Source organism: Pogona vitticeps, chromosome 2, assembly GCF_051106095.1.
Source record: "Pogona vitticeps strain Pit_001003342236 chromosome 2, PviZW2.1, whole genome shotgun sequence".
Classification (NCBI taxonomy): domain Eukaryota; kingdom Metazoa; phylum Chordata; class Lepidosauria; order Squamata; family Agamidae; genus Pogona; species Pogona vitticeps.
Genome location: NC_135784.1, coordinates 221,955,172 through 221,974,340, shown reverse-complemented (window position 1 = coordinate 221,974,340; position 19,169 = coordinate 221,955,172). Strand labels below are relative to the sequence as shown.

Below are 19,169 nucleotides of genomic sequence, written 5' to 3'. Positions count from 1 at the left end.
CCATGCAAGTTTTGTTTGGTTTCTTGTCCCAGCATTTTTGAATATATATTCTGTCACACTTGCCTCTCATCCTACAGGCAATCTACAGGGACAACCGATGCAATAAGGATGCCTGCATGTCAGTATTCATGAAAGCCATCAAAAAAGATGCCCACTCCAGATTTCTAAAACTTGCCAAAGATTAGCTTGGGAAGCAGAGCCAGGAGCACAATGTTTAAAAAAAAATTCTGTAAGCCTTTCTTTCAAATAAGATCATTTCAGATGAAGGTTCTGTAAGGGCTAGAACAGGAATGCTGAAAAGTCCAAGTATGTATGCCCATCGAAACTGCCACACCTGTTTCTCTGAGAAAGTTTCAGAATACGTATTTAAATCAGTACCTCAAACTAGGGTAGAAAAAAACTCTGGTTTGGATTTTGTTTTGCCAAATATGGCATGCAAAAATGTGTCCATATATGGTGACCACAGGGTGAGTGGCAACATCAGAACCTGACAATTCAAAAAACAATCAAGCAAACAATCTCTTCTGGAAGCTAGTTTTTAATTAAAAACCATCCATGGCTTTGTGAGTCTTATGAAGCAGAACTAAAATTCTTTGGGAAGGAAACCTGGGTATCTCCTGATGCTGCCACAATAGTGTAGCACTGCAGGTGAGCAAATCTTATAGCATTGTTTTGACTTTATACTGTTAGTTACATATATGCTATTGCACTAGTCTGTTATATCAACCAGGCATCTGACTTCACAGAGTCTGAAATACTCCAGGGTTGGGGGTACAGATGCTTGGGCATTCAAAAATATGTGTGTTGTTACTAGTTTTTCCACTGATTTCAATCAGCGCTTTGGAAAGATGACTTTAAGGGGACTACAGCTACTAGGTCATATCACTTAAGGGGTTCTGGGAGCTGTTATCCAGAAAATAGCTTTCCAATCTCTGATTTCAATGAATGCCTTCAAGACTATTTTATCTGACTTTTTAATAAATAAGTAAAAGGCAAAAGATTTATACAATCTGAAGAGAAACCAGAGTACAGAGATTCTGTCCTTGTGGCTCTGGCGAGATAGAATCTATCGAGCACATGATGCTCAGGTGTAACAGGCATAATAAGATCCGAGGAAAATATATTACACCACTCTTAAAAGATATGGCAGGCCAATCAGATTCAGACTACTGTAATTGTTAACCGACCAAAATCGGACTACTACAGAACTGGTAGCGAAATTTTGGGCGGCATGCTATAGCAGACAGACTAGACAGCTAAACCCTTAGACCTTGGCCTTACATTGCTATATTTGCTGTTTTAGATATTTTACCTTTTGTATGACTTTGTAGTGCATGCCAGTCTTTGAAGTTTTGTATTCAACTTTGTATGGCTTGATGCCGTAACAATAAAGTATATATATATATATATATAATAAATAAGTAACTTTTGAATACGTATGTTCTTTTGCTATTGAGACACAGCATAGCCTTAGTGCCACAACTTCATTCAAATCATTCCCTGAGATTCTGTACATTTTGACTGGCTGACATGCAGATATGTACCTGGAAACTGTTTTGATGTGTGCTGACTGCTACTAAAATTGTGCACACGCACACACAAACACAAACACAAACACACACACACACACACACACACACACACACACAGAGTTCAAGCTTTAATGGCTGGATGACATTTCATTGATAACGGAGCTAAATTCTTGTTCTGTCAAAGCTACAGAAATTAGTAACATGGGATTTTCAAGTGTCCCTGAACAATCCCCTGGGCAAAGCCAGGTTGAGAGCACAGCTACTGGGCTAGAAGTGTTTGGTAGAAATAACAATAATATATGAAAACACTATTTACCATTTGGTTTGCGTATAATCAGCACACACACACACCCCAAAAAAACCTGTAAGAAGCAAAAAAAGCTTTTCTCTCCCATCTTCATCCTGAGGAATTAAAAAAGAAATGGTCATGTAAGTACATGACAAAACAAGACAGTACAGTGGTGCCTCGCATAGCGAGGTTAATCCGTTCCGGATTAACCTTCGCTATGCTGAAGCATCGTTGAACGGGGCAGGGATTTCCATTGGAATGCATTAAACATGGTTTAATGCGTTCCAAATGGGCCAAATACTCACCGTTCAGCGAAGCTTCTTAATGGCCGGCAGCCATTTTCGCGCCCTCGTCTCGCTTAACGAGGGCGCGAAAACACTGCGCGCGGCCATTTTGGGCCATTTGCGGGCTTCCGGCGGCCATTTTGGCTGCCAAACAGCTGATCGTCGGGCTTCGTTTTGCGAAGATCGGTAAGCTAAACACTTACCAGTCTTCACAAAGCGAATTTAGCCCTATTTAAAAAACGTTAAGCGATCGCATTAGCGATCCGAAAAAACAGATCGCTATGCGCTTTCGTCGTTATGCGGTGCGCTCGTTAAGTGAGGCACCACTGTATAAGGCTATGTAAATTCTGGGTCGGGATGACTCGTCTCCAAACCGTACATACAGTACATCACAGGTGAGTACACCCCCCTCACATTTCATAAATATTTTAGTATATCTTTTCATGTGACAACACTGAAGAAATGACACTTGGCTACAATGTAAAGCAGTGAGTATAAAGCTTCTATAACAGTGTAATGTGCTGTCCCCGCAAAATAACGCAACACACAGCCATTAATGTCTAAACCACTGACAAAAAAAGTGAGTACACCCCTAAGTGACAATCTCCTCTTGGGCATACAGTTCACCAGAACTTCACAGGTTGCCACTGGAGTTCTCTTCTCCATGACATCACAGAGCTGGTGGATGTTAGAGACCTTGCGCACCTCCACTTTTCATTTCAGGATGCCCCACAGATGCTCAATAGGGTTTAGGTCTGGAGACATGTTTGGCCAGTCCATCACCTTTACCCTCAGCTTCTTTAGCAGGCAGTGGTCATTTTGGAGGTGTGTTTGGGGTTGTTATCATGTTGGAATCCTGCCCTGCGGCCCAGCCTCCGAAGGGAGGGGATTGTGCTCTGCTTCAATAAGTCACAGTACCTGTTGGCATTCATGGTTCCCTCAATGAATTGTAGCTCCCCAGTGCTGGCAGCACTCATGCAGCCCCAGACCATGACACTCCCACTACTATGCTTGACTGTAGACATGACACACTTGTCTTTGTCCTCCTCACCTGGTTGCTGCCACACACACTTGACACCAACTGAACCAAATAGGTTCATCTTGGTCTCATCGGACCACAGGACCGATGAAATCCATGTCCTTAGTCTGCTTCTCTGCAGCAAGCCGTATGTAGGCTTTCTTGTGCTTCCTTCTGGGACCACAGCCCTGGAGACCATTTTGATGCAGTGTGTGGCATATGGTCTGAGCACTGACAGGCTGACCCCCCACTCCTTCAACCTGCTGGCAGCACTCATAGTCTATTTCCCAAAGCCAACCTCCGGATATGACGCTGAGCACGGGCACTCAACTTCTTTGGTCGACCATGGCGAGGCCTATTCTGAGTGGAACCTGTCCTGTTAAACCGTTGTATGGTCTTGGCCACTGTGCTGCAGCTCAGTTTTAGCAATCTTCTTATAGCCTAGGCCATCTTTACGTAGCGCAACAATTCATTTTTTCAGATCCTCAGATAGTTCATTATCATGAGGTGCCATGTGGAACTTCCAGTGACCAGTCTGAGAGAGCGACAGCAATAACACCTGCTCCCCCTTCACACCTGAGGCTTGTGACACTAACGGGTCTCATGACATCAGGGAGTGACAATGACTACTTGAGCCCAATTTGGACATTGTCACTGTCATGATCATGGGCTATGTGGTTAGAAGCGTGTCATCATGATGGGATATGTAGTCAGAGAAATGTAAAATGGAGTCAGATAGGTTCTGTGTGAAGATGATTTGAAGGACTTTGGAATGTGTTTTTCTAAATGCCATGAGAGTGTTTTCCTGAGGACCATTACAGACAGGAACAAGATCTTGAAGGCCAAACCGAGAGGCCCTGGGAGACTCAGCATTCCAAGCTTGTTACAGAGATAAAACAACATCTGGACTCTCATGAGAATAATGGCGGAGAGAGGTGGTACAACTCCTTAAGTTTAATTGGTTAACAGCCAGAAGAGGCTATGAAGAAGGGAGGAGTTAGGAGGGTAGAAAATGGAAGATGAGTTATGTGACTGTATCTCTTACTGATGATGGATGGAGACTGATTATGTTTATGTGTTTTATTCAATTCCATGAAGGAGAAAGGATGTAAGTAAGGAGAAAGAAGAAAAGGGGGGCTAGCCCACCATAGCCTACCCTATATTAGCTTTTAGTAGTTTATTATTTCAAAGGGGAAATAGTTATTTTATTTAACTGCAAAGATCTTTGGATATATTCTTAAATGCTACTGCTTTTGCAATATACAGTAAACTGATTTCTAGTGGAACTTTATTTTTCTAATAAAAAGTTAATCATAAAAATCCTTATTGAGGACTGGTCTCTTGAACAGCAGGGTCTGGCTAAATCCGGTAAGGGAAAGGGCCACAAACTAGTTACATTTAAGAGTCCTACCTCACTGAGCTTTTGTGAGTTCTAAGGAATCACCAAGCCCATGTGCCTGTACTTGCTAAGTATTAAGTAAGTGCAAAGTGTTCTTTTTAGGCCAGACTTGTTCAAAGGGCTTATGCTACGTACTGCTGAGGTCTAGGGACTTGACCTAGCAAGAAGGTGGTAGATAAGTGCCGGCCGAACTCTCTGACCACATGCCCAATGACCTTTTAGGAGGCCATGAGCATGACAGTCACTTAGGGGTGTATTCACTTTTGTTGTCAGTGGTTTATACATTAATGGCTGTGTGTTGCGTTATTTTGAGGAGACAGCACATTTACACTGTTATACAAGCTTTATACTCACTGTTTACAATGTAGCCAAGTGACATTTCTTCAGTGTTGTCACTTGAAAAGATATACTAAAATATTTATGAAATGTGAGGGGTTGCACTCACTTCTGTGATATACTGTATATCTTGTATTTATTCACTTATAAGGCATCTGGAACAGCAACAAATGATTTCTTCTAGGGTATTAATTGCTAGCCAATGTCACTGCTCATTTAATACAAACATGCATTTTGTATTTATTCAGTTCACCACGTGAATCATGGCATCCTAACCAGGAGCAGAAAGAGAAAGACAGCAGAAAAAGAATAACTAGTTGTACATGATGGGAGGAAAGGGCAATAAAGACTACTATTGTTTGTACCCTCTTGTATGCAGCAGTTCCAGAAACTCCTCTACTGGTCAGGTTCAGATTTTAGTCAACTGACTACCCCCTCTCCCCTCAAAATTGTCTAATAAAATTAACTTGAACTGGTACATTAATATTGAAAGACTGCTGCTGGCAAATCTCTGTGCTTTGATTATGTTTTCTATGTTTTGGAGCTGAGCCATAAACTATCATCACCTCTGCAGACAACTGATATAATTCATTCCTCATTAACTATGAACATGATATAGACTAACTTTAATAAACTAGGTATAATGTCTTTCTTTCAGGGATGGACATGGCCACATTTTGAAGCATACTCCGCAAGCACTGGTGGATTTACTGACTTATCTGAATACACCTTGATTAATCTGTATTATTGGATTAATATAGCTACGTTATTTGTCAACGCATTAGGGTTTCTCAGGCCTAACAATATTATCCTGAAGATTCAAGAACAAATCTCCCATCATATTCTTAAATAATGGAACATGGTTGTGGCGGGATCTGAACTGATTTGAATAGCAGCTATAGCAGAGGCAGGCATGCTATTTTCTACTGTAAATCACCAGTCTAAGAGCTAACAACAGTCTCTGAATGTGGATGCAGTTTAAAATAGGAACATAATTGTTATGTTAAAAATTAGAATATGTCTCCAAACGAATAGACCTCAATGTTAATCACACAGAAAAGAAGACTGCCTAGTTTTTCAGGCTAAAACCCCCAGCTATGAACAGTGCTGCATGCAGAACTCAATTCTCCAGTAGTACATCTTATCAATTATGCTTAATCATCCAACCTAAGAGGGCAATACAGGGTACAGAACACTGAATTCAGGCCACCCTCCAGAACTCATCTGTGTTATTAAACTCAAAACTGCCCATGTGCAGTCCCCATTCCTGGACTAGTTTCTCAGGGTAGGGGGGAAAATACACATTCCCTTCTGTGGCCAAATTTTTTTCTACTGAGCGCACAACTCAAATTTTCCAAGAAACAACTTCAGTAATCTTGAGAATTAGCAAGCACTTACAGTCCTTGCTCAAAGAGGATTATGCGATACACAACAAGACTTATACACTTTGGCTAATAGAATTCACTCCTCAGTAACTCATGGGGTTCCATCTGGTTATTTATTTATTTGATTTATTTTATTTGATTTGTATCCCGCCCATCTGGTCTGTTCGACCACTCTGGGCGGCTACCAATAAACATATATACAATAAAAACACAGAGATTTTACAAACAATCCATAACACATACAATACTAAAACAGATAATAAAGAAAGAATAAAGGAAAATTAAGTATTGGCAGGAGGGAAGGCCTGAATGTACATCCATGTTTTTAGTAGACTCTTAAAGGTGCCCAGCGTGGGGGTCGCACGAATCACCGGAGGAAGTTTATTCCAGAGGAGCGGAGCCACCACCGAGAAGGCCTGATTTCGTGTCCTTTCCTTCCGGGCCTCCCTCGGCGTTAGGCTCCTTAGCCTCACCTCCTGACTCGTGCGGGTGATCCAGGTAGATCTTGGTGGGAGCAGGCATTCCGCCAAGTATCAAGGTCCTAAACCGTTTAGGGCCTTATAGGTAAGCATTAACACTTTGAAGTCAATGCGGAAATGGATGGGCAGCCAGCGCAGCATAGCCAGAGTAGGAGAAATATGTTGGTATTTTCTCACTCCGGTAAGGAGTCTGGCCGCTGCATTCTGTACCACCTGAAGTTTCCACGTCAGCTTCAAAGGCAGTTTTGTTGATGCTTGTGGATTTCAATGGCTTCCCTGTGCAGTCTGACGTAATGATTGCTGGTGTTGTCCAGTATTTCAGTATTTTGAAATAGAATTCCATGTCCAGTTTGTTTTATGGCATGTTCAGCTACTGCAGATTTTTCTGGTTGTTTTAGTCTGCAGTGTCTCTCATGTTCTCTCATGCATCAACAAAACTTCAACCGAAAGGAGGAATGTCTGAAACTCAACAAAACCTGGCTCCCAGCTCTCAAAAACACAGAGTGCTAAAGGTCAACGAACTCTACCCAGCCACAAGGTCAGGGGATTACTGCACACAAAAGACCAGCTAATGACACCCATCAACCACAGGGACAGATAATCTCCCCTCCTTATCAAAACAATACATCCACAACAAAACACATTAATCAACCATCTCCTGATTAGGACAATAGCCTTCCTCACAAACTAGCCTTCTCACAGCCACAAATACTCCACCCACTCTCAAGCCTACCCAGAGCACAGTTTGCTGTCCTCTGAAGATGCCGGCCACAGAGACTTGCGAAACGTTAGGAAGAACCACTTTCAGAACACGGCCAAGAAGCCCGAAAAACCCACAACAACCATTAGATCCCGGCCGTGAAAGCCTTCGCGAATACATAGTTATGGTAGTCCACCTCCTATTTGGTCTCCTTTAAGAAAACTCCAGTACACAGAACATTTAATTTTGCAAAACTCAGAACCCTGCCCACAGCAGTACTCCAGGGCAGATTTTAAATAACTCTTTTTAAGCACAGACTGTACCCATGCAAGACACGTGTTTTTGAAACTCTGACTTGCATTTGTGAAGATTCTCAGTCATCCATGTGAGGTTATTTGGAAGTTGAGTCATGGCAACTGGACTTCATTCTTATTCAGTTGAAATGTCCCACTACTCATCCAAGTAGCTTCTTCAGTCTGAGGAGAGTTGGTATGTAAGGTATTACCTGGTTCTTCCATCAATTCGGGGTCTCAGACTGTTCCATTGTCCTCCACAGGCCTTAAGGGCTGTCCTCAGATGTCCATCCTCCTCCTCCTTAGCTTCTGTGGAGGTGGGGATGTTTCTTGCTCTGTGGTTTAGCATTCTGATGACCCCTAGTTTGTGTTGCAATGGGTGATGAGAGTCAAATAGCAGGTATTGTTCAGTGTGTGGTATCATTAAAAAGGGGGCTGAAAATAAAACAGCCAACATTATATTGCCATTGTACAAAATGTTTGTAAGGCAAAACCTGGAGTTCTGGTTGAGGCACCTCAAAAAAGACATCGTGGAACTGGAAAAAGTGTGGAAGAGAGCAACTAAAGTGATGCCTGGGCTGGGACACCTCCCTTATGAGGAAAGGCTACAGCGATTGTGGCTCTTTAGTCCAGAGCAGCGATGGCGAACCTATGGCACATGTGCCACAGGTGGCACACAAAGACCTCTCTGCAGGCACAGGAGCCATAAGTCGCCGGATCGCTATCCACGGCAGCCAAACCTGAGGAGGCGGCTGCAGTCACGGTGTTGGTGCTCGGACAGGCAGCGGGTCAGGATCCAGAGCAGCTGGCGCTAGCGGGCTTGGGCACAACTGGAGGTGGATCCAGAATGGGGTCTGGAGCCAGTTCCGTACCTGGGATTCCCCCTTCCACCGGCACTTCCCCTGCTGCCGCTTCCCACCACCTGCTGGTTTTTTCCCCCAGTTTTGGCACTCCTGTTCAACAAAGTTCACCATCACTGGTCTAGAGAAAAGGCACCGGGGGGGGGGGACAGGACTGAGGTGTATAAAATTATGCAGGGGATGGATAAAGTGGATAGAAGGAAGCTCTTTTCCCTCTCACACAATACCAGGACCAGAGGACATCCACTCAAATTGAGTGTTGGAAGAGTGAGCACAGACAAAATGAAGTATTTCTTTACCCACGGTGTTGTTAGTCTGTGGAACTCCTTGCCACAGGATGTGGTGATGGCATCTGGCCTAGCTGCCTTTCAAAGGGGATTATTTTCTTACATGTGTGTGTGTGTTTTCTGTAGATCTCTATTCCTAAGCTGCCATTGGATCCTATGAGGACTGCACAGTCCAGGAAAACCAGCTGGTTGCCTTTGGTGTCTTCCCCGGTGAACTTAGTATTCGGGTCCACTGCGTTTATGTGGTCTGTGAAGACCCGTACTCCCCGAGTCTCGATCTTCACCGAGATGTCATCCACATACCTGAACCAATGAGTTGGAGTTGTCCCCTGGAAGGTGTTTAGTGCCTTCTTTTCCACTTCTTCCATGTATAAGTTGGCAACAATGGGCTACACCAGGGAACCCATGGTACTGCCATGTTTTTGTCTGTAAAAATCACCTCTGTAGGTGAAGTAAGTGATGCTCAGACACAGGTCTAGGAGCAGGCATATCTGGTCCGGGCTGAGGATGCTTCTGGTGGAGAAGGTGTTATCTTCTTCCAGTCTCCATTTTACAGTTATTAGGGGATCAGGGGTGGGGATGCTGGTGAAGAGGGATGTGACATCAAAGGATGCCATAGTTTCGTCCATATTTGGTTTCAAAGTCCTCTGAGTTGTGAATGTGGTGGTCCGAGTGTCTAACCAATGGTGCTAAGATGGTGGCCACGTATTTAGCAATGTTTTATGTTACCGAGTTTATGCCACTGATTATGGGTCTGAGGGGGCTCCTTCCTTGTGTATCTTTAACCAGTCGTCATGACTTAACTTCCAGATAATCTGAGATTTTGTTTTATTCATTTTCATCTGGTCAATTTACCAGAGAGTTTGGTTACATTCTGCTAATGCAGACTGTAATCACAGAATGTTCCTTACATTACTAGGCAAGCAGCTAGGATTTGCTGTATTTCTAAGCATATTAGAACTCAGCTACAGATCTGTTCATTCATCACCTATACAAAGAGGCTCACCATGTTTAGAAAAGAGCACTTAGTAGCCCTTCTGTTGTCCACGGTCATTTTCTCCATGTTGAAAGTGATAATGTCTGCAGAGGAGAAATTCCTGTTCACCTCTAAGCACTTCCAAATGAACAAGAACCCCAGAAAGTGAGAGTTCTCACTTGCAAGGAAAGATGACATAGAAAGAGGAACCTTTCCTTTGCAGACACATCAGTCTCCATTTGAGGACAGTAACTATGGAGATGGGGGGCTAGGTGCTCCCTGTTCAAGGGTCAGAAAGACCAAGTCAGTAATGTCCAAATAGGGCTTGTGTTGGCTTAACTGGACAAGCTGTTTACTTTCTCACCACTTGCTGTTTTGGGCTTTGCTGTTTTGGTATCAGTGAGTCATATAACCATAATAAACTTCACCTTGACTTCAATTCAGGATACCACATGCAAACATTTTGCTGGAATTCAAAAAAGATGAACTTTGCAAAATTTATAGATATGAAGTTTCTCAAAATTTATTTTCAGTCACAGAAGGGGAGATCAAGCAATGCAAGGCTGCAATCCTACACTTGCTTAACCAGGAGTGATCTTAGTGCACAGTGGCATTAATGTCTGAACAATTCAAATGAGTGGATTAGCGTAATACTGGGTGCACCAGCATACCCTGGAATACAAGCATACACACACACACATCTGCCTAACACCATGCGATCTACAAAAGGACCGCTTCAGGTCTTCAGCCACTTAAAGATCAAAAGCTTAAAAGAAAGCACCCAGTTATGGCATGCACTTCAAGGAGCTCAAGATCAATTAAGCAAAGGTGCTCAAGGGTTTTTGGCAGATGCACTGCTTACGTCAAAAGTACAACTGTGCTTGGCAAATCTATATTTTTCCACCATGAAAGAAGTTTTAAAACACCCAAAACAAAAAAGCATATAAATTATTTTGCCATTCGCTAAAAATGGGTAACAAAGCACTGAAGAATAAAAGCCACACAAGTGGATGGAAGATATGAAACAGGTTGCAGTGATTTTTTAAAAAAATATGTCAGACAAGAAGCAGAACGAAACAAACACAAGAACACAAACAAGAGACAAAAACATTGTGGCCCCTTAAAGACTAACTGCTGAATTTTAAGAGTTTTTGTGGTTTTCAAAGTGGTAACTATGCAAGCATATCAGACAAGAAACAAAACAAACACAAAAATGTGAGACAAAAACCTTGTGGCACCTTTTAACAGTTCAGTTTGCTCAGGCAGGGCTATATAAATAAGCTGAGATTCATATCAGATTTAGCAGCCAGTGCTTCATTCAGCAATCACACATTTGCAATTTATGCACAGAACACACACACTAATACTGTATCAGGTGACATCCAGTGTCTTTTCCAAATCTTTTTTGTTTTTCTTCTAAACTTGAAAAAGAATAGCAGAGGACTATTCACCAGCTTCCATTGAAGTGCAAAGGTGATACAATGCTGCAATTGCTCCTAAACCACCCTCCAGTCTTTACAGCAGGAAACATTACAAGTCCTACATGGCTTTCGAAACAGAGATTTATCTTAAGTAACTGAAGAATATAATCTACATTATCTTTTTTGGAATTAGAACATGAATACATACAAACTGCGAAGGTAAAAATAACCTCTTAACACACCTGCTTTTTTTTTCCTCCTAAAGGCCAAACCTGGTAAATTTGAAACAAACTGCAAGAAAGACATGACCTCAGTGTCATCATAATATATGCAGAGAGGAGGTGCCTGACTTGCTGGGGAAAAGAGTGTGAAATATCTGTCAAAAGTATGAGAGTGGCTGCAAACAAAGTGGCTGAAACTGCAACTCTCCTTCCCACAAAAACTACCAATTTCTCTGGGTGGGAAAATGAGATGGTAATAGGCAGAAACACAGTATTTACATTCTCCACAGAACTGCTCTCAGCACAACACATTGTGAAACTGGGATGATTAGGTTCCAATCCTTTGGGTAAAGAGGGTACAAATTATCAAGGTTGTGTGGCAAACATTTTCAGACTCACTGCACGTCTTTCAGAAAGTGAAAAATGATTTCTGAATAGAGATAGACATGAACCACAAGAATGGTGGTTCGCGACTACTCACAAACCATGAACCTTCTGGACTTTTAAAAAAACCGAATCATGAACTGCTTCATTTTTTTATAAAAAGTTCATGCCTGGGGGAGAGAAAACAACAGATTACCTACCCGTAATTGTAGCTCTTTGAGTGGACCTCTGCAATTCTCACTATGGGTGATCCACGCATGCGCAGAACCTCATCGGAATATTCTAGAGCTTCTGCAGTAGCAAAAAGATACATTAGTGCAGACCCCTCCCCCCTAGTATATGTACCTTGGCACCAAGTCTCTTTTCAGTTAAGTCAACTGCCACATGAAAGAAAGGGTGTGACAGTGGGGAGGCCAGGTCGGGATGTGTGAATCACAGAGGTCCACTTGAAGAACTACAATTACAGGAAGGTAACCTGTCATTCTTCTTTGTAGCCTCTGTGAATCACACTCTGGGTGACTAACAAGCTGTCTTACCCGGAGGAGGGTGTCACACCAAGGTAGATGATAATACAGCACGTCCAAAAGCAGCATCAGATTTCCGCCGAACAACCAACTGATAGTAATTGATAAATGTAGACAATTGTGACCATGTAGTAGAGGTGCAGATGTCAGCGAGGGGGATTCCTCGAAGAAACACCGTGGATGTCGCCAACACCCTGGTAGAGTTAGGGCGGATATTCTGTGGCGCTGGAACTCGAGCGAGCTGATAAGCAAGCTGAATGGTAAACGCAACCTACTTGGATATTCGCTGCAAGGTAACTTGGAGACCTTTAGCAGGAAGTTGGTAGCTGACATCTGAAAGATTGGGTGTGGCCTACATAGAAGCCAGAGCCCGTCTTACATCCTATGTATGGAGAATCCTTTCTTGAGAATTAGGTAAAGGAAAGAAGAACCAAGGGTTGGGATACGTGAAACTGGGAGACAACCCTGGGCAGGAAAGAAGTATCTACAAAGAGTTTGACTTTATCTGGGTAAACCAGAGATAAGGATAGTCAGACCTTAAGGCTGCCAGTTCACTAGCACATCATGCTGAAGTGATAGCTACAAGGAACGCCATCTGAGGTCAGTTGAAGCAAAGGGGCTCAAACAGAGCCCTTGTAAGTTGTTGAAGAACTAATGTCAATGACCATTGAGGTGATGGAGGGCGTATGTGTGATAGTCCTTTGAGGAAACGTTTCAGAGTAGGGTGTCTGAAAAACTTAGCTGCCAGAGAAGTTGGTGGTTGATAAGCCAAAGGCCCTTAGTTTTTAGATGCAGTAGAAAATGAAGGACAGTGGTAAGGTAAGGGTTGACTGAAGGAAGTGGTGATGCTGCAGTGAATGAATGGAATTTTTTCCATTTATACATGTTGGCCTTCCTAGTTGAGGGTTTCTTTGCATGATGAAGGACATTCATCAGGGAGGCAAAATCCTCCACGCTGCGAGATGAAGGGCAGGGAGATCTCAGTGGAGAATTTGATTTTTGGCTTGTGTAAGCAGGTCAGGCAGGCAGAGCAGGTGATAAATGTCAGATGACAGGCTATGGAGAATTGGGAACCATGGCTGTTGCGGCCACCACAGAGCTATTAGGATAGCGCTAGGCCTGTCATGTTGAAGGCGGACTACGACCTTGTAAAGAACTGGGAATGGTGGAAAGAGGTTAGTGATTTGGGCCAACGACTGACAAATGCATTGCCATAGGAGTTCTTGCCGACTCCTGCGTGGGAGCAGTAACATTTGCACTTCCAGTTTGTTTGGGGAGCAAAGAGGTTGATGGTGGGTGTGCCCCACTGCGTGCACAGGGAGAGAAAGACAGTCTGATCTAGTTCCCACTCGTGCTTAAGATCCTTTCCGACTGAGCAAATCTGCCAGATTGTTGTCATGACTGGCTACATGTATTGGCATGAGGCAAATATGATGGGAGAGGCACCATTCCCACAGGTCAACAGCAAGATACAGGGAACTTGGGGAGTGAGTACCCCCTTGTTTGAGACTATAGTACCTCATGGTGGTGTTGTCTGTGGCTATTTGGACCATTTTGCTAATGAGATGGTTTTTGAGGGAGGCAGTGGGAGACAGGAGGGCCTGGCATGCTCTGGTCCATGGGGTCACGAAGAGCCGGACATGACTAAACAACTAAACAACAACAACAATGGTGTTTGAGGTCTAGAACCATGATCAGACGGTTCAGTGTCATGCCTTTGACTGTCAATCAATATTGATGTCGAAAGGCTGGTCTTCAAAGTATTGCTCGACGTCGAAGGTGTCTTGGTGGACAGCAGTCGATATTGAGGGTTGTTGACCGTTGGTCAACATCGAAGGTGTGTTGATCAACAGCGGTCAATATCAAGGGTTGTCAACACTGATGAAATTGGTATGGAGCTGGTGTCGATATGGACGTTACTGTCGGTTTTGAGACAGTTGCTGAGGTGGCAAGAGCACTGATTGACCACATTGGATGACAGTGGAATACACAGACACCGGTGACGCTGAGCGGGATGAGCAGTCACGGGTCATCCGGTCAGGCAGGAAAAGAGTAGCTTGCCGGTGCCGCAACACTCGAAGCCAAAGAGTGTTGGTCAGCTCTTCTAGGTTTCTTAGGCACTGACTGATAGGAGGTGCCTGGTAACTCTGGGTGATCATGGTAGTAAGATCGCTTTGACACCGAAGGTTCCCATGTGGGAACAACATGCTCTGGTGCCACCGCCGAACCAGGAAATAGTGCTCTCCATTAGGCACCGATTGGGGCAAAAGGCATCTCAATGATGGTGCTGAGCATAAATCATGTCCACACGAGAAGGCAAGCGGACACTTTTGTAAGACTGGTGCCTCTGTTGATGTGCTGGAGGCCAAGGTGGTAGGCCTACTGGGGCAGAGTAAGGCACGGTTTCAAGTTACATTTCAGTGCCATGGACGTTTGGCGAAGCAACTGGAGAAGACTCACTAGGAGAGCTCGAAAATTTTTGAGGGCTAGTAGGAGAAGTTGTGAATTGGTCAACACACTGTTCCCATTCGGGAGACTGCGATGGTGACAGCTGGTGAGGTGGAAGTGCTTCATCACCTGAGAGAGAACCAACACAGATGAGGTCTCCAGACTCCAGCAGTTGTGGAGTTGGGATGAAGACGGCTTTGGAGGGCTTCAACTTCAAAGACTTAGCATTCTTTGGTGGTGAAGGCTCAGGTGCCGAGGAAATGTCGGTGGCTATTTTTAATGTTGAGGGTTTTGACGTCGACTGTTTGGCTTTGTGCGCCCGCATGGTGGTCAATAAAGTCGATGTCGGGGGCACTATAGGTTCTTGGTGTTCAGAATGAGATGGAACAGCCATAATACGTTGTTTTGCCACCTTGGAAACAGCTTTATAAGAGCCTCGTGGCACAGTGGTTAAACTGCTGTACTGCAGCCAAAACTGTGCTCACGACCTGGGGTTCAATCCTAGGTAGCCGGCTCAAGGTTGACTCAGCCTTCTATCCTTCTGAGGTCGGTAAAATGAGTATCCAGCTCGCTGGGGGGGGGGGGGCAATGTGTAGCCTGTATAATTAAAAAAAAATTGTAAACCGCCCGGAGAGTGCTTGTAGCGCTATGGGGTGGTATATAAGTCCAATAAATAAATAAATAAATAAATAAATAAATAAATAAATAAATAAATAAATAAATAAATAAAATAACTTGTAAACCACCCAGAGACTGCTTGAAGCGCTATATAAGCAGCATATTTTGTTTTGCTTTATCCATGGCTTTAATGTGGGGTATGGATTTACAGGACAGTTGGGCCATGGGCTTAGCAGGCTGGAGGGATTGCTCCCAAAGCTGAAGTTTGAGCCTAGAAAGGCGACTGCGGAGAACTCTGTGCTTGAATTTTTTGCAGTGAGGGCCGGAAGAAGTTTGATGAGCCTCACTGAGGCATAAAAGGCACTTAGCATCGCCATCAGAGAGTGGGATTTTGTTATTGCAAACCACGCAACATTTGAACAGGCCTGAAGAGGCCATGAACTAAGAGCTGGGAAAGGGTGGGTGCTTCGGTCCTTCAGCGTAACTTGATTTGGAAAATTAAGAAGGATTTGGTAAAGAAAGAGATTTTGAAATAAGAAAGGGCAAATAACTTTCTATCACTTTCAGAAAACTCACAGAAGCTACGATCGAGGCTCTCAATGTGCTGGCTGAAAAGAAACTGAAAGGACAGCCTTGGCGCCAAGGTACATATATCAATGGGGAAGGGTCTGCACTAATGTTTCTTTTTGCTACCACAGAAGCGCTACAATATTCTGATGAGGCTCCGCACATGTGCAGATCGTCCAGAGTGTGATTCACAGAGACCACAAAGAAGAACTTAAAATCCACACACCCACAGCCTGCCCCCTATCCCCTTCTCACTGCCCCGATCACTTCTCCACCTGGTCCTGCCATCTCTTCCTCCTCTTCCTCCTCCTCCTCCACCTCCATCATCTTGCAAGACAGTGGTCCAGCTTCCTTTCTGGAAGCCGGCCACTGTCTCTCCTGATAGCAGTGGCAGTGAAGGACAAAAAATAGGAGGCAACAGGATCAGGGAGAGGCAACAAGGGGAGTGGGAAGGGGCAGAGGGAACAAACCAGAAAGTTTGTGAAATCACAAAGTTCATGGTTCAGGTTCGTTTTGGGTTTGTTGGTTTTAACAAACTTGAACTGACCTGAACAAACAAACCAGCAATTTTCCAGAAAATTCCTGGTTTGTTTTTCACGTCTGTGCCCATCTCTACTTCTCAACCCCATTCTGGTGAGAATGTCACAACATGTAACTAGATATGGCTGTTTGACAATCCTATGTTAATGCAGAGTGCAGACCAGGATTCTTGTGCTGCCTCTAAATGAGAAGCCATATAGGCCATCAATTCTGACTACTTACTACAATCTCATTCTCTCTCTCTCTCTCTCTCTCTCTCTCTCTCTCTCTCTCTCTCTCTCTCACACACACACACACACACACACACACACACACACAGAGAGAGAGAGAGAGAGAGAGAGAGAGAGAGAGAGAGAGAGAGAGAGAGAGAGAGAGAAATGATCTAATTTCATCTCTGTGATTTCCATCTCTGTCTGTATGCCTATGATGACATCAATGAACATGCATTTATCTTCTTAACTTTCCTATTACTTATCAACACAGGACTATGATCTACACACTTTTTATTTAAGTTCCTTAACTGAAATATTATATCAAGGCTGATTTTCAGCATAACTGTTTCACAGTTTTATTCCTATAATGAATCCTCAGCAACTGTATTACAGCTGATCCAAGTACAGTGCTGCCTCGCTTAACGATTACCTCGTTAAATGACAAAACCGCTTTATGATGAAGTTTTTGCGATCGCCATTGCGATCGCAAAACAATGTTCCTATGGGGAAAATTCGCTCAACGATGATCGTTTCCCTGCTTTGGGAACCAATTTTTCGCTAGATGATGATTTTAAAACAGCTGATTGGTGGCTCTAAAATGGCCGCCTGCTGTGCAAAATGGCTACCCGCTGTGCATTAGGACGGATTCCTTGCTTTACAGGCACCAGAAAATGGCCGCCCTATGGAGGATCTTCACAAAACGAGCAGGTATTTCACCCACTGGAATGCACTGAACTGGTTTTCAATGCATTTCAATGGGTTTTTTAATTTCGCTTGACGAGGATTTCACTTAACAGCGATTTGAACGGAATGAATTATCCTCATCAAGCGAGGCACCACTGTACAATACAAATACACACTCAGAGAACATCTCCATCGATCATAAAAAGACGCTGTTTAAGCTCTTTTTTAACTCTTTTTTTTAAAAAAATCACCTCTGTTTGCAAATACTATTGTAAGGAACTGGCCCTTCAATTAACTTTTTTAAAAAATCTAACTAATATTAATTCAGTATGCAGATGCCAGCATTGTGTTCAACTACAAAAGTTGCTGCAGTGATCTGAGAAGCCTGCCTGTTGCGTGCCTCATCACAAACAACCAGCATTTCCTCAGATTGCCACAGCAGCTTCCACAGGTGGCACCCCATGCCACATAAATACTGAACAAGATGCTGGCCCTTCTGTTTCTTTCACTGCTAGTTCTAGTCTTGTAAAAGAGTTGCATAACATTCTTTAGAGCCAATCAGTTGTGGTGCACTGGGCAATATAAACCCCTATGTCCCGTTTCCAATTCAGAAGACTTTCTATCCTGGCTTTTAAATTTTTTTTAATGGAACATAGGTTCTATTTGTTTAATGGACCTGCTCTAGCTGGAATAACACTGGAGTTGGCTGTCAAATTACAAAGACATTAGACAGAAACAAGCAGCAACAGGGCGCCTACTTCCAGCCTGCAGAATCTGACAGCAAAACTAGTAACAGTTCTTTCTTAAGTCTGACTCAAGAAACAACCTTGCAATAATTCTCAGATCTCTTTTCATGAGATGCGTTGTACTTGAAAATTTTACCAGACTAAAAAAAATCAGTCAACAGCTTGCCTCAGGTATGAAAGTCACATCATATTTACATAAATTTCCAATGTGTCTCTTTTAGTTAACAGAGAATGCTCCCCTATCAAACTTCATTCTAAACACCATTCATAATGTTTCAAATGAAATTCGATTCATGATGTTTATTAACAAAATATTCAGTAAAAACATTACATTAAGAATGCTTAATAATGCTCTAGTATTGTAACAATATTAACAGTACTAATATAATACAGTACTGATTTTTTTTGTCCTCTGCATCCACCATGATTTTCAGTCCCCCTACTGTGGATAGAGTTGGGATTTTTAAAAATACAACTGCATGTCTTAAAGGACACAATTTTTACATTATCAAGAACTACTTTGTGAATGGCCATTGTTAATAAGATAAAAACTTAATAATTTAAGATAAAAAACAGGTAAAACTGCACCAGGAAGGGGGACAAACACCAGCTACCCTGAGGGAAACTTTGGAGGGAACCAGCTACTAGACGATTTTATTAGGCTGTGTTACTTTTCATACTTTTAATTTAAGCTACCTTTACAATTTCACCACCTGCCATATGCACATATAATTTACAAAAACATTTTAGGCATCTAATGAAGTGGAATGCAGGCCCTCAAAACTTGTGTCATAGAATCATAGAATAATGAAATTGGAAGGGGCCAATAAAGCCATCGAATCCAACCCTCTACTCAATGCAGGAATACAAATCGAAGGATATCTGCCAGGTGATAGTCTAAATTTCTCTTGAATGCATTCACCAACTTGTAAGGTAATTGATTCCATTGCCATATTGCTCTAACAG

The 19,169-nt window shown here is 43.0% G+C and overlaps 1 protein-coding gene across 10 annotated transcripts in view; it reads right to left on the bottom strand.

Moving 5' to 3' along the window:
• BNC2 (basonuclin zinc finger protein 2) overlaps nucleotides 1-19,169 on the bottom strand; it is a 651,492-nt gene that overhangs the window by 352,415 nt on the left and 279,908 nt on the right. The window lies entirely within an intron of this gene.